Source organism: Mytilus californianus, unplaced genomic scaffold (genome assembly GCF_021869535.1).
Source record: "Mytilus californianus isolate M0D057914Y unplaced genomic scaffold, xbMytCali1.0.p SCAF_11, whole genome shotgun sequence".
Taxonomy (NCBI): domain Eukaryota; kingdom Metazoa; phylum Mollusca; class Bivalvia; order Mytilida; family Mytilidae; genus Mytilus; species Mytilus californianus.
Window position 1 is genome coordinate 25,329,880 of NW_026262593.1, and position 12,215 is coordinate 25,342,094.

A 12,215-nucleotide genomic window follows, 5' to 3' on the forward strand; every position below is an offset into this window, starting at 1 on the left:
ATAAACAATTATGTTTTACAACACTTAACTAATATCTATGTCAAGGACAAGTCAACGGAACATAAAGTGTTTACCCATGACTAACTTCATTGAATATTACTTTACTACATGTTGGCCTGTCGTGATGTTATGGCATAAATGTACGATGCAATTATTCTAGAAATTTAAATTTGAAAAAGAAATAGAAACAACAGTTATAATATTAGGGTTGGAAAGGGTTACACATGACAATTAATGTTAAAACATATATTGAATTAAGTTTATGTAATATCTGTCTAAAGGAACATAAAAAATAAATTATGTCGAATGACAATTAATCTTTTGGTTCATTTGATGCTTACGGTATGAGGAAAGGGTGTTTGAAGATACGATCATACGTATTATAAAAATATTTTGGAGAGACTAACTTGAAATAAAACGTGTGTTTTATAAAATGTACTCTGATATGTGTCTGTCCCAAGTTAATATCCTCAGAAGAGAATTTTGATATCGTGTATAAATAAGAGGAATGAAAGATTTCATTTTCAACCCCCTCTTTGTATGTCTATGCTTATTCCGTCGATAAGAGATTTCCAATAAAGTGTTTTCTAGATGAGACGAGCGGTATACTCCAAAGAGACAGGAACTAAACGACACAAAAAAATATGAAATCTAAATATGACAATATGTTGTTCAAGCCTACATGTGTTGTGTACAAATAAAACTGTAAATATCAAAGTCATCAACACCAAATGTTTTAAACAATGTACATTAGCTGCCAAATTCAGTATCACCGAATTGACTCAAACTCTTTGACTTCATTCATAATTTATTAAACTATTCACCACAATCACGAAAGTTCCATTGGAAACAATAAACAATTCTATAACGGTAATAAAGAATTAGCATATCGAGCGTATTTGAGAACTAGACTAAATAACCATCAAGATGAACACCGAAGAATGCCGATGGTCGGGTGACCCGAAATAAACATTAACATAAATAAATAGACGAGAAAGTGCAATTATATTATAGGAATATGTAATGTCGTTGTTCAAGATCTGTTTCATTATACAATATGGATTAAAATTTAAAAACAAATTAATACATAGTTTTACCTGTATAACAAATATTATTTGTGGGTCGAATCAGTAAATGAAATGGTTCTTCTTGGTTTATTTTTTAAAAAAGCGGAGCACATCACAGGAGGTACTCGATGAACCTAGAAACTCGACATCTGCAATCTAAAACACAAAGTATGGAAATAATCAATAACCCTAATATAAGGGATTCTGAACTCGAGTGCAGCTCCTTTAATCAACTCGAATTGACAAACCAACAAGGGACATCTCATAATAGTAATCATTGTCAATACCATGGGTATTTGAATCATATACCATGTCCACATGTAATAGGGTACCAGAATCATATACTAGGTCCACAAGTAAATGGGGATCAGAATCGCACACCAGGTCCACATGAAAATGGGTACCAGAATCATATACCAGTATAAAATCAAAGAGATGTGGAATGATTGCCAATGAGACAACTATCAACCAAAGTTCAAATGGAATGGATGTCATTATAGGCAACCGTACGGCCTTCAACAATGAGAAAAATCCTTACAGTATAGTCGTCTGTAAAACCCCCCGACATGAAAAATGTGAAACAATTCATTTGAGACAACTGACGGCCTAATTCATAATGTAACCTCCGAAAACAATAAACTGGCTTACGAAATCACAAATATAAGGTTCATTAATTTATTGTATATTCAAACAAATTATTCATAAATAGATATAAAAAAATCAAAAATATTCACATTAATTGGCAACGCTGAATTATTCAATATTTGTGGAAAAATAGAAAAACACAAAACAAATCATAAGTCTATGGAAATGCAGATCATAAGTTCAATAATCTTTAGCTTAGAATAAAGATTGCTTATACAAATATAAATAAAAACATCAGAAGCATTCAGTTTTCAAAATTTACTTAGATATTTAAAGCTACAAGAACATGATTATCTCCCTTTTTAAATATTACAATTCTTAAACTTTTCTCAATCAAAGTATGAAATAAGGGAACAGTCATTATTTACCAGCTGGGGGGTTGGGAAATTTTTCACCATGACCATGATGATAAAATGAATCCCCCAACGTTGGTACAATCTATCGAAATCAATCCCCTCTTTAAAATTTGACTCCCCCCCCCCCCCCCCCCTCCTCCATTGCTTTACATAGGAAAACATCTATTATACAAATGACATTAATTTTAAACCAATAACATTTGTACATGTAATACAATATTGAAAAGCAAATCTTGCATTGTCAATTTCAAATCAAAATCAGTCCTCACCACCCGAGAGTTCTACATCATTCTCTATTTTACAACTTTCACTCTTTATAAATTTGCTCTTCACTTCCACGACCACTCATTTCTTCTACTCTGGTTCCCTGATATCGATAGTCTCTATCCAACTTTCATGCTGTTTTTCATATTCCAAATATTGTTCTGCCACAGGATTATCCAAGTTTTCTAAAATCAAACATTTTACTGTATGATCATAAAACTTCTTCTCGAATAAAACAAATTGAGCTTTTGCCATTTTTTTTTTTTTTTTTTTTTTTTGTACTTTTAACCAATTGTTATGCAAGTACTAAAGGTACACGTCGCTTTGCTAAAGTCGTACAATTCATTCACGAGGAGAAAACAAAGGGTCTTGATTTATCAATGGAAGGATACAGCTGTTTATTCAAGTTATTACACTTTGAAACCAGAATTTTCAATTTCCTATTTACAGCCTTTCTACGGTTAATGCTATTCTTTTTGTCTCTCATTCCAACTTGAGTCCTGCCAACTCTACTCTTAGCTCCAAAAATTTGCTTTTATCCTTTATCTAGCAATCTTTGTAATTGATGCAAACTTTTCTTCACTTTATCTATCCGATCATATTCTGAAATATTTATGAAATCTCAAAACAAACAAAAAAAACTATTTCTAATATTATCAAACAACAGACTAATTAATTTTCCTCTAATCACAGCAAGCATTTGTATCTAGTCTTACGTTACAAATCCTGGATCAAAATTTTTACATACATGAAGAGTGTAACATGATGACCAAAGAGGTCAAGCTGTGATGACCAGAGATGAAGCTGCTTACAGTTTAGATTGTCTGTTAAGCTCTATTGATGATTTAATAAGCAAGAATGAACCATCTCGCTCAACATAACACAAACACTGAAACAGAAAATGCGCTGCGTAAATTTTGCTTTAATCAATAATTCTGATCTAGTTTTTTATGTTTGCTTATACTTTTTAGCGCTTATGCTATTCTACCCTATTTCGCGGCAATATATTGTCACAATTTTCTAATGTTTCTGGCTTGTTTATGTACGAATAGATCTAAGTTTCACCAATTTACATTTATTTTTGAAAAATAAATCGCTCAAGAAAGTTAGTCGTTAACAGTAAATTTAAGATATTACCATTATAGAATACACATGTATAAGGAAATCACGAGGATAATATATTAATGAGTTTCAATTGTAATTTGTTTTAAAAATTGTTTCATTTGGAATATAAAAAAAAGGACTCAAGAAATTACATAGTAAAAAAAAAGAGGTAGAAGCGCCATGATTGCCAATGAGACAACTATCCACGCAAATGACAAAGATGTTAGCCACTTTAGGTCGCCGTACGGCCTTCAACAATGAGAAAAACTCATACAGCATAGTAGGCTATAAAAGCCCCCGACAAAATTAAAAGTAATACAATTTAAATCAGAAAACAAAATACCTGATTTATGTACAAAACAACAAACTAAAAACAAACATTATATACAGTAACAAATGACAGACACTGCATTACACGCTATCTTTATACAACGTGTGTCTTGGAATTTAAACATTTTTTCAATCATATCTAATGTGTACAATTTCTCAGTCAGATACTTGATCGACTGAGCTTTTTCATTTTATTGGAACTTTATTACATAAAAGACAAAAGCCCAACGGATTAAGCGATACTTAACAATACATTTATACAATTATCGTTTTTATTCATTCGTATATATATTTGATAAAAATGGACAGTATATCGACCTAATTCTACTTCTAAATTATGATCTGTCATATATTTAAATTCGGAACTTTGTAAGTAATTGACAACTTATTAAGTTCTTCGAAAATCTGAGTTGCTTTTTCAACTTAATTTCATTTATAGTTTATTAAAGGTTAAATAGCTTTAATATCATAACTTTCTTTTGACGTCACATCAGGTCAAAACTGCGACTTTGTTTCACGTCCGCTGGCAGATGCACTTTTGCTGTTCGACGTTTCATCATGAGGTAGTACGAGCCCAGTAGTCAACACTCCCGCACTGACATTAAACATCATTCAAACAGTCATGTTCTGTACATTTACCGTTGATAAAAAAAAATGTCTGCTTCCAAGCACAACCTTATGGCATATTTGGTTTTCATTGCTCTTCACTTTAATCAGACTTCAAAATGTTTAGATTCGAGCACCACAAACGAGTCACAAAAATACTTAATTTTTGTTTTCATTTAGATATTCACAAAATCAGGATTTTGACGGGGACTTGTGCTCTTTAGTCTAATGTTTGTCCTAAATCATTTTGATTGTCTGTGTATAATTTATTCACTATTTTTTAGACTTTGGACGATTAAGAGGTTGACATATTATATAGACAGCTGTCTTTTGTTAAAGACTGTCTGGTGCTCTCTCGATATCATTTGGTTAGTTTTGTTGTTGGGTTATTGTATCATTCGCGTAGAACCCCACATCTTTTTTTAATTCATCATAGACATAATCTTGTTCAAAACAAAGCAACATATGTATATTTTGCTAGAACACCATTCCAAGAAAACAATTCACTCGCTGCTACGTTTTGCAACTTCAAATACTAGTAGACGTCTTTAACCATTTGACTTGTGATGCCACTCACGATATATGTAAGTCCCCCACAGAGTCCATATTTGATATACAGAGAAAGACGAAACAGAAGCAAGGCTTTCTGTTTTTGTAATTTATTTTTCCCGAGTGCCAGTTTTAAAGAGTTGTTGCTATAACAATTCTATCTTAGGAAAGAGAGGCGAAAGATACCAAAGGGACATTCAAACTCACAAGTCGAAAATAGACTGACAACGCCATGAAAAAAAGGGCAACAGACAAAAACAGTACATAAAACACAACATAGAAAACTAAACACTGAGCAACACGAACCCCACCAAAAACTCGGGGTGATCTCAGATACTCCGGAAGGGTAAGCAGATTCTGCTCCACATGTGGCACCCGTCGTGTTGCTCATAATTGTACAAACCCGGTGATAAGTCTAAGTCGGTATGTCACATTCGGTGAAAAGAGGACGGGATACTAGTTACGACACTTGGAACATATCCGTTGTCATATGTGAAACGGATATTCCATAACGGTCAACCAATTGTGATGGCGTCCTTAAAATTTACGAAGTGATAATTTTAACTTCACCAATTGGAACTCTTGGTTTAATAGCTTCCTTGTGAGCAGCAACCCCCTATCAAGGAAATCATTAAAGGAAATACAAGCTCTCGAATATCGTATCAACTGGGAGATATATACTCCGTATGCAGCCGCTGCTGAAATGATGCTACATAGAAATGGAAAGTTGACAATTGGGAAGCTGAAATCATCTCTTTTGTCGTAAAGTTTTGTTTTCAACCGACCCTCATTGTCAATTTGTAGATGTAAGTCAAGATATGAGGCAGACTTAACTGTATCTGTTGTATCCGTTATCTCAAGTTCGTTGGGATACCGTTGCACATTGTCACCAAATTTTGAATTATTTAGTGAGAGAACATCATCTATATAGCGGAAAGTGAAATTAAACTTCTTTTCTTTCTTCCTAAGCATTTCCTGTATGAAGTCAGCCTCATATGAATAAAGGAATAAGTCGGCAAGTAGAGGGGCACAGTTGGTTCCCATGTGAATGCCGATTGTTTGTAGAAAAACACGTCTTCCAAACGTAACAAATATGTTGTCAATCATGAAATCAAGCTTCTTGATAATGTCAGTTTCAGAGAAACTTTTGTTTGAATCAGAGTGATTTTTCACAAAGTACGATTTACCCCTCCCCAAGACAAAATACTTGTATCTACATAGGCCATTCTTTTTTATGAAACAAAGCAGGACCAATTCTTTTAATTTGTCTTTTAGTTTGGAATGTGCAATAGTTGTGTAAAGTGAGAAAAAACAAATGTTTTAATACACACGAAAAGTAAAAATGCCTAATGTACGGTTTGCTATTACGCCCACCAAATTTTGTTAAAAAGGCTACTTTTCTTTCTAGTCAATTTAAAAAATTATGTTATTTCGTTTACAAGCGCCTTTAAATAAACTAACAATATTAAGGTGAAACAAATATGTATTGATTTGGACCCAAACTATGACAAATGTGATCAAAACCGTGACGAATTTCTAGACACTTAACTGAACCATGTCAATCGCTGAACCAAACCGTCAATTTTGATATTTTGCTTATCCTGCGTTAATTTCTTTAAAAAAAACAATTTTAATGTAGATTGTTTGACTAACAATATAGATATAAACATCTGTTTTTGCTTTTTATTCGCTCAGAACTGAGGCAATCGTTCTGGAAAGTAACACAAGCAAACCATGACCAACTAAACCAAACTATGACAAAATTACTATACCAAACTCTCCTCGATATGACGACGTTACTTCCCCTGATTTGCAAAACTTCAGATAAAAATAATGAATAGTATTTACATGCACATATCATATTTTTGTTCTTTTTATATTTTATGAAACACTTTTATATTAAAAAATCATATTCAAAATCATTATATATATTTACAAAATACACCAACCTTATTTCTTCAAATATTCTTGTTCACAAAAACGAGACACAACTACAGCTGTCGATCATTATATATCAATAGTGAAATAAATTATATTTACAGATTTTACCTGTACACTAACTACTAGAATGAACTAAATAATAATTAGAAATACCTTTAACTAATATTTGGGCAAAATGATCAAACTGTATCAATACAATATATAAATTCTAATTTGTAATTATCTTTTTTTTCAACTTTCAAATTTCACAATTTCACTTCATTTACTGAACTCTACACAAAGAGAGATAAGTTAAAACCAAAAAATGTAATTTTTGACATGTTACAAATCTGCTTAAGTTTTCTTTTTATTGCCCTCAGATGTGTAAATGGGTCCTAGAATCAAACACCAGGTCCACATATAAATGGGTACCAGAATCATAAACCAGGTCCACATGCAAATAAGTACCAGGATCATATACCAGGTCCACATGTAAATTGGCACCATAATCATACACCAGGTCAACATGTAAATGGGTACCAGAATCATATAAAAGATCCAAATGTAACTGGGTACACGTATCAGAACCATATACCAGATCCACATATAAAAGGGTACCAGAATCAAATAACAGATATACACTAGTAATTTTTTGGGCCCTTTATAGCTTACTGTTCGGTGTGAGCCAAGGCTCCGTGTTGAAGACCGTACTTTGACCTATAATGGTTTACTTTTTTAAATTTGGACTTGGATGGAGAGTTGTCTCATTGGCACTCATACCACATCTTCTTATATCTAAGAAATGCCAAATGATCCATTAATTGGCTTACACCTTCTAGGGCAATAACCTTCCCAGATGAGAATGTCATATATGCATAAAGCCCAAATGAAGACATATCCATGACAATTGCCACCTCCCTGCTATACGAACAGGCAAGCAAAATAGGGCAAATAATCTGAAAAGGGAACAATTCTTGAGCAGATACCACGAACACAGGCAGACCTAATTCAATTCATTAATGTAACACAAGTTCAATGAAAAATCTTGTGATATGCCACCCAGTACATCTTAATTCCATCCTACTTAGCATCTGTACATATGAGCCATAACCTACAGTCAGAGATATATATACTAAATATGTCTCTGCTACAGTGGATGCTGAATGTGCCAATATTGTTACTGTGAAAATGTGTGTAACTGTCGAAAGTTTACACAATGTGGAAAAACTGTGTTATCAGCTCCAGAAAAGAGAACAAACAAAAACTGAATTCCATAACCTATCAAACTGACAGAAATATCACTACGTCAACTGCCGATCCTTACACAAGTCCGTCCTCAAATGTGATGACAAATACTGAATGATCAGAGCAATGAGAAAGCCTATCTTCTACGAATTATCAAGCCTTAAAAGTAACACGGTTAAATTAACAGTCACTAAATAAAATTTACATTGTAAAAATGTACGAAATAATATGAATTATTTAAAAGATATTTTATTGAAGGTAGATTCACTGTATGCTGCCATCTTGGATTGCAAGATATCAGATCTAGTTTTTTTTCTTTAATGTGCAAGTTTTGAGACAGATATGAATCTTATTTGTAAGACTGAAAAATAAGTGAGTTACTGCATTGTTTAGACTGTTTTAACAAATACCATATAATTTTGTTCGATTCAGTTTTTCAACTTAGCCATATAAGGGGAGATAATTCTTTTAGAAAAAATTGCATAAAGGAATGTTACTGAGATTTTAATTGTTTGCTTCTAGCAAGAAAATAAGTTCAGTGACACCAATTTTTCTTTTTATTTTATTAAAGCATATTATAAAACCTATCTTCTCATACTTTATTTCAAAATTTAATCTCAAAGTTTACTTTTTATTAAAAAAAAAATCTTTTTTCATGAATAATCTATGCAAAATTGGACAATTTTGGACGACTTCTAGCTTGAAAAATAGCACGGTGACTCATACTTTCTATTATATTTTTGAAAAATAATTGGTAAAATACTTAGGAAACATAGTGATGATCCACCTTAAGAAAAATGATGACATTATTTGTCTACAAGAGCACTGGCTTCGGTTAATAAACTTAACCCAATTGAACCAACTCATCGACCACGTGGTGTGGAAGCCATACTTTAGAAAGAAATTATCAAACATTTGATAGAGAAACTAGAGGAGGTAAATGAGAGAATAGTTGATGTCAAAGTTGATGTAGCTACAAAACCTTACATCCTTATGTGTGTACATGCCATTCAGAGGCTTCAAGTACGTAAATTTAGATTTTAATGACATGTTAGATGAATTAATTGTCAATAAATCTCACCAAAATTTAAACATGTAGTGTGTGGTTACTGGGTTTTTAAGAAATATCCAGTAGAGTTAGAAACAACAAATTAACGGCAGGCAAGGAACTTTCTCAAGAAAACATACCTTACCATCAATAAAACTGATGAAACCTTTATAAATCCCAAAAGGACAAGAAGTCAAGGTCGTTAAAAACTTCCATTTGTTGTAAGTCTCCACCATTGATTACATCTACAAGAGCAATGGTGTTGACCAGGCCTACATCGAATAGAACGCCTAGATATGTTAACAAAAAATACCACAGATAATCATTCCGTCCGTACCATACTACAATGCCATTTTAAATCAAAAATACTCAAAACAGAGAAAAAGCAAAATCGATTCAAAATAAATTGGTCAGAAATTGATGTTGGGAAGTATCAAACAGAAATGACAAACACATTCAATGAGCTGGCCATGGAAAGCTAAAGAAAAAATATTGATGTAATAGATCTCATCAATTCTATAACTATAGTGCAAGAAATAAATTATCAAAAAGATTAAACATTACAAGCATAAAACCGCTATATAGAACGATGCGATATCACTTGCATTAAAAACAACAACGTTAACAAAGCCTTATTTGAAAGGGAAAAAATCATGGCAAACCAAAATCAGACTAAAGTGTATAGGCTATTATTATTTCATATACCTCACAAACTGAAATAAACTACATGTAAATAAAAACTGTTCTAGATTGAAAGCTTACCACTAGAATAAAACTGATAAATATTTAAATCTACATTATTTTTTTTTATCTATTGTTCAACGATGTTTCATGTGTGATGTAAACAGCTTCATAATAGCAGGCCCGAGAGGACAGTTATTTCGTAATGCATTTCTTTAAAAAATAAATGCAAATTAAAAAAAAAAAGAACCTGCTCTATCCCAATAAGATTTTTACAGTGTAGTGTACTACTTTTGGGACAAATTATATCAAAATTATAGAAAGTTCTCGGTTCTGACTCAAAATATGGCCAAATTTTTGTTAAGGGGGTCTATAAATCAGTTTGACAGCTTCAAACATACTTATTTTTAATCTTTTTCAACTAGAACAAATCACTACTTTTAATACCTAAAAATTCAAAAGACCTAGCATGTTCACATGGAATAAACTTCTGCTGTCTGTTACAGTGCTATTCAGTACTAGTATCCATTCCATTTCACTTTCAAGGTATGAAATGTTACTAACTGTGCATAGACATAAGTATTCATCACTTACAATTTTTTCCAATATATTTCTTATAAAATTATATTTTACAAAAAAATATTTTGATGGCGTTTGTGTTTGGATTTATACAAACCACTTGTTGAAAGATGCTGATTGTTCTGAATTCCATTTGTTTATTTGGTGATATTTTTGTCTTCCATTTTTTTCTTTTTGTCTTGATGTAAACACACAGATAATTAAGGTCCCACATCAAGGATGCAGAAGCCCTATAGTTTTCATAATCCCTCTGTTCCTCCAAAAATTTTCTAAACATAAAAATCCAAAAGTATAGGTTGAGAGGCCTAAGAAATTTTGCACAGTTGTTGTGCATAATATGTAGACGTGCAATATATATATTTGGTGTAATTCAGCTCATCAATTTTTGAAAAAACTGCGTAATGGTTAAAAAATTTGTAAGGGTTCCGCTGAACCCAGTGTCTCGCCTACTTTTGCTGCTAGTCACAGGCTCAACAAAAATGGGAAAAAATGTATTAAAAATTTTCCTATAGATACTATCTTTTGATTGTAAGAAGCTTCTGTCCAAGTTTGGTAAAAATCCAGAATGGTTTATGAATCTAATAAATGTTTTAAAAACTTTAACTACAGACTGTATGTAATGTTAACTGGAAGAAAAACTAAGTCCATTTATAAGTTATATACGAAAAAACAGGAAATAAATTTTTACAAAATTTCCTTCTAGATACTAGCTTTTGATCATAAACAAGCTTCTGTCTAAGTTTGGTACAAATCCAGGATAGTTTAAGAAAGTTATCAAAATTTTTAAAACTTTAACCACAGAGTGAATGTTATGTTAACTGGCAGGAAAACTATGTCTATTTATAAGTAAAATACAGATAAATAGGATTTTTTTTTTCACAAAATTTACTTCTGGATACTATCTAATGATCATAAACAAGCTTCTGTCCAAGTTTGGTAGAAATCCAGGATAGTTTAAGAAAGTTATTAAAATTTCAAAAACTTTAACCACAGAGTGAATATTTGTGGACGCCGCCGACGACGACGGAATGTAGGATCACTATGTCTCGCTTTTGCGACAAAAGTCCAATTAAGTCGCAGGCCGGACAAAAATCACTTTTGAGAAATGTCTTTTGTAAACGCAAAAACTCAAAAAGTATAGGTTGGGGGTCATTAAATTTTGCACAGTTGTTGTGCATAATATGTAGATGTGCAGATTATATTTTCTGAAATTTGGCTAATCAATTTTAACTTTGTTTTTGTTAAAAAATCATGAATTTTGAGAAATGTCTTCATATAATAGGATCTTAACAAAAACTGATATATATTTTATAGGCATAATATCATTCCAAATTGTTTCCTCTAGTCAAAACTGTGTTAAAAACTTACTTTTTCTTAAAAAAAGTTAAATTCTGTGAATCATGTTTCTTGCTAGGATTTAAATGAAAAAGGTAAGATTTGCTATTATTATTGATTCTATGTGTCAAAATTATTGATTGTCCACCAAAATACATGTCATAGTGCTTGGATTTTAACAAAACATATGTCAAACAAGAACACATCTGGAACTAATTGATTGAGTCAAAACTTATTAAAAATGACAACCAATAAACATTTGCTTTGTATGCATCCGTCCCTTTGCTTCACATAAAAATGTGCAAGCAGGGCCCTGGCTGACATGTCAGTTTTCTCTAGTTCTTTACAATTTATTTAAGTTGAAATAGACAGTAGATTTCCTGTCAGATGTTAAACGATACTTGTGATTAAATCATCAGAAAACGACAATGGTTCATTACAAAATTCGAACAAAATACAAAATTCCAAACTAGTATGTTACAAGTT